Source organism: Sapajus apella, unplaced genomic scaffold, assembly GCF_009761245.1.
Source record: "Sapajus apella isolate SASKATOON/1434 unplaced genomic scaffold, GSC_monkey_1.0 scaffold10, whole genome shotgun sequence".
Taxonomy (NCBI): domain Eukaryota; kingdom Metazoa; phylum Chordata; class Mammalia; order Primates; family Cebidae; genus Sapajus; species Sapajus apella.
Window position 1 is genome coordinate 17828896 of NW_022436950.1, and position 5207 is coordinate 17834102.

Sequence of the window (5207 nt, forward strand, 5' to 3'; positions counted from 1 at the left end):
AATCTCATTTTCTCTTTCTCTCCCCAGCCCTGAACACATACACATACATATCCAGTCATGAATTTTCACTGTGCACCATAATATGTATTAATTGCTCTTACATTCCACAGTAACATTAGTTACAGAGGCCTCACATGGAGAGCCTACTGAGATTTTCTATGTGCCAGGTACCATGGAGGGTGTTAGGGCTATAAAGAAAAATGGTACACCCTGCCTTCCAAGAACTGATGATCTAATAGTAAGTGGGTATGCTGATAAATAATTGTCAACCATTGTGAGGAGTGCTTGTAGAGTCACAAAGGTGTGATGGAGCCCCAGAAGAGGGCACAACTGAAAAAACGAGGGAGGTGTTGAGGGAAGGAGATCCTGGAAGAGGTTCCTGAAGTCTGAATGGGAGTTTAGTGAGCAAAGAAAACAGGAAAGGGCATTGAAGGAACAGGAAAGGCAGAGGGACTGGCATGTATAAAGAAGCGAAGGTGTAAAAGCTCACAGTGTATATGTAGGGCTCTGTAAATCATTGCTTCTATGAGTCAGAGGTATCAAAAGATAAGAAATACCAGGAGGTTAGGCTGAAAAGCCGTCTGGCAGCCACATCATGAGAGGCCTTGTGAATGATGTAAAGACCCTGGTCATGGTCTCTAATATAGTTTAGATGTGTGTCCCCACCCGAATCTCCAATTGAAATGTGATCCCCACTGTTGGAGTTGGGGCCTGGTGGGAGGTCACTGAATCATGAGGGTAGATTTCTTATGAATGGTTTAGTACCGTTTGCTTGATGCTGTTCTTGTGATAGTGACTGACTTCTGGTGACATCTAACTGTTTAGAAGTGTGGCACCTTGCCTTTTACCTTTCCTGCTCCTGCTCTGGCCATGTGCTGTTCCTGCTCCCCCTTCACCTTCCACCATGATTGTAAGTTTCCTGAGGACTCTCCAGAAGCTAAGCAGATGCCAATATCTTATTTCCTGTGTAGCTCGCAGGATCATGAGCCAATTAAACTTTTTTTAAAAAATAAATTGCCCAGTCCCAGGTATTTATAACAAAACAAGAATAGAGTAGTACAATCCCATAGTGTAGACAATGAAGGTCCCTCAAAGTATTTTAATAAGAAACATTGTATTATTCTGTTCTCATGATGCTAATAAAGACATACTCGAGACGGGGTCATTTATAAAGGAAAGAAATTTAATTGACTCACAGTTCCGCAAGGCTGGCGAAGCCTTCAGGAAACTTACAATCATGGTGGAAGGGGAAGCAAACATGTCCTTCACATGGCAGCAGCAAGGAGAAGTGCTAAGTAAGAGGGGGAAAAGCCACTTATAAAACCATCAGATCTCATGAGAACTCACTCACTATCACAAGAATCACAGCATTGGAGTAACTGCCCCCATGATTCAATTACCTTCCACCAGGACCCTCCCATGACACATGGGGATTATGAGAACTACAATTCGAGATGAAATTTGGGTGGGGACACAGCCAAACCATATCAAACATGCACAGCCAGATTTGCATCTGAGAAGAATCACACTGCCCACAGAGTGGACATGGACTTGGAAGGGGTGCATGGTGTGGGTGGAGTGAGAACTATTGCCAATAGCTGCTTGTTATTCTCCTAGCAGCGACTTCGTTGTTTCTCTCTTCTTTCCCTACCCTGCCTGTGGACCCATGGTCAAAAGGTACAGTAACCAGCACTTCAGCTCACTTGGCCCAACAGGTGGGCATGTGACCAAAATATCTAGGGTCCTCCTACCTCCTGGTTTTAAAATGGCCTTGGCAGATGTAGCCCATGGTGCAGGTCACATAGGAATCGAATACTAAATATTATTGATTGCATCCAATCAAGTGAAGGAGAAATCTAGATGAGAAGTTACTAAATTCTTGAACACAAATCTGGTGATGATAGGTTAAAGACGTTTCAAACAAATTAGGCAAGAGTTTAGCTTTAACTTAGAAGATTCAGTTCAGCTACATGGGCTCCCTTTTTAGGACATGAGGTGAGCATTCCCTAACTGTTGATTGTTTTAAAAAGGGCTTTCAGCTGGGCATGGTGGCTTACACCTGTAATTCCAGCACTTTGAGAGGCCAAGGTGGGAGGATTGCTTGAGGCCAGAAGTTTGAGCCCAGCCTGGGCAGCATAGTGAGAACCCCACCCCTGACCATGATCTCTACAATAAATAAATAAATAAGAACTTTATCCTGCCTGTCGGAAAGTAAAGAATATCAAGTTGAAGGGCTTTAGTTCCTAGTGTCTGTGTCTAAATTTCTGGTTAATAGGAAAAACCAATCAGTGGGAAAGAAGCTCCAATTTTCTGGGAATTATAAAACTCTTTTCTTATCAGGTATTTTCCAAGCTAGGAAGATTTTAGAGTTAACCACAAGGAGGATGAAGTAAACAAAACCATTTTTTTTAACGTTTTCATGTTGAGTTTAAAACAACCACTGCATGTCTGGTAATTAAAGTGCTTGTAATGTTTGTAAAGTGTTTTTATGTTCAAGGGATTCTGGCATAGTCGACCTTGTAATTAACCATGTGATTCTAGTTTAAATGTCTAATTTAGTGGTTGATTTTAGAAGAAAGCATTAGTGTAGAATGTTCCAGGAGAAGTTGGCTAAGTTTGTAAACAGTATTGAAAGATTTAAGAGAGCTTAAGGGTCATGATATTTAAAAGTTTAATTTATTAGATTTATAAGAATTGCTTAGGTCCTTGGAAAAGTTTTGCTTGTTAGTCAAGTATTTGAAGTACTTAAAAAGAAAATCATATATATTACATTTATAAATGCGGTTTAGACTGTTTAACTGAACTTAATTGCCAAAATTGTAAAGTACCCCTTAAAAATTTATTAGATTTATAGATAGAATAATAAGATTTTAGTTTGAACTTAAAAGCTGGAAGAAAAAAGCTCCATTACATTAGTAGTATACTGAATATTTATCTTAGAAACCAAGTTGCTGCTCACAGTCTTTTATGTGTACAAAGCTTGTCCTCAAGGACCTCAGAAAATGCCTGCTGATTATTCTTTCTGGGATTTTTTGCACTGAGGCGAGGTGAGAGGTAACTTTTTCTCTCTGGGCTTGATCTGAGAGGCTGGTGACCTGTGGGCTGCAGTGAGAAGCAGACTCTCTGCACTGAGAGAATGAAGCTGACAGGCAAGGCATTTCTGAAGGATGTCAATTCCCGGTTCCAGTCAACCCTAGGGCCAGCTCCAGCACTGCCTTTATCGTGAGTGGATGATGTGAACCAAAGCATTTTTTAAAATTTTCTTTTGCTAGTTCGAGTTGAGTCTCTAGGGAGGAGCCCACATTAATGGCCCCTGTGGGTAGGATTAGACTGTGTAATTTGAAAAGCAAAACAAAGTAATGAGATTTAATATTTTGGTCCTCACGTAGCTTCTTCCTGGGAGGCATTTTCCTGCTATCTTCTTGTCTTTCGGAAAGTCCTAGCTGTTTGGCCCTGCCCTCTCCAGGAGCTCTTTCCCTCATCAAGGCCAGGCAGCTGGGCAGATCTGGGATGAACCAGATTGCAGGGTAAGGACACTTCCCTTCTCCTCTCCCCTTCCCTTTTGTCCTTAAGTCTGAAGATATGGGAGCAGGAGGAGGAGCTGTGATGTGAGAAAACCTCACACCATTGTGTATTTTTTTCTTTCTTTTTCTTTTCTTTTCTTTTTTTTTTTTGGCTTTACTTTAGGTTTTGGTGTACCTGTGCAGGCCATGCAGGGTTGTTGCATAGGTACATACATACCAGGTGGTTTGCTGCCTCTATTCCCCCTTCATCTATATTGGGCATTTCTCCCCATGTTTTCCCTCCTCATCCTCCCCACTACCCGCTGTCCCTCCCCTAGTCCCCCTGCAACTGCCCCCAGTATGTGATGCTCCTCTCCCTGAGTCCATGTGTTCTCATTGTTCAACACCTGCCTATGAGTGAGAACATGTGGTGTTTTGTTTTCTGTTCTTGTTTCAGTTTGGTGAGAATGATGGCCTCCAGATTCATCCATGTCCCTATAAAGGACATTAATTCATCATATTTATGACTTCATAGTAGTCCATGGTATATATGTGCCACATTTTCTTTGTCCAGTCTATCATTGATAGGCATGTGGGTTGGTTCCAGGTCTTTGCTCTTGTACACAGTGCCGCAATGAACATACATGTGCATGTGTCTTTATAATAGAATGACTTATAGTACTTTGGATATATACCCAGTAATGGGATTGCTGGGTCAAATGGAATTTCTATTTATAGGTCCTTGAGGAATTGCCACACTGTCTTCCACAATGGTTGAACTAAGTTACACTCCCACCAACTGTTTAAGAGTGTTCCTATTTCTCCACATCCTCTCCAGCATCTATTGTCTCCATATTTTTTAATGATTGCCATTCTAACGGGTGTGAGATGGTATCTCAATGTGGTTTTGATTTGCATTTCTCTAATGACCAGTGATGATGAGCGTTTTTTTCATATGTTTGTTGGCCTCAGATACGTCTTCTTTTGAGAAGTGTCTGTTCATGTCCTTCACCCACTTTTGAATGGGTTTGTTTTTTTCTTGTATATCCTTTTTAGTTATTTGTAGATTCTGGATATCAGCCCTTTGAAAAACATGGAACGCTTCAAGAATTTGCTTGTCATCCTTGTGCAGGGGCCATACTAATCTTCTCTATATCGTTCCAATTTTAGTGTATGTGTTGCCAAAGCAAGCACTGTGTATTTTTTTCCCAGTTAATTATGTGACTAGTCTCCAGGTTAAAAAAAAAAGCCAACTTTAGTACCGAGAAAGTTGTGAATCTGTCATTAGGACTTTGAAATGGTGCAAGCTCAACAGAGTTCCACTGGATGGGGCCTATGTCCTGACTTCAATAGTTAGAGGACTGTGGTGCTATTAATTTAAATTAAGAATTTAAATCAGAGGAGCAGATTTATGGGGAAAAGAGGGGTTTAGTTTAGTACAAGGAGAGTTTGAGGTACTGTGAGTTATCCTGTTGGGAATACCCTTTAGGCCATAGGACACAGGGTTCTAAAATTTAGGAAGCAGACTGGGATTAGAGAAGCAGATTTTAGAATGGTCGCTACTGAGATGGTTATTAAAGCCTGATCACCTGTGTTTTTCCTCCCTCTCGCTGGTTGAAGGTCATTTTTCTAGGAACTAGTCAGGGCATTGTATCAGTTAGGAATGTGTTTGGCTCAAGCAGCAGCAAATCTATCATAGAGTGG

The 5207-nt window shown here is 41.2% G+C and overlaps 1 non-coding gene across 1 annotated transcript; it reads right to left on the minus strand.

The window, feature by feature from the left end:
- Window positions 1-4590: 4590 nt before the first annotated feature.
- Window positions 4591-4697, minus strand: LOC116552101. Its single transcript, XR_004269218.1, has one exon. It is a non-coding gene; the product is annotated as a U6 spliceosomal RNA (small nuclear RNA).
- Between the last annotated feature and the right edge of the window lie 510 nt (window positions 4698-5207).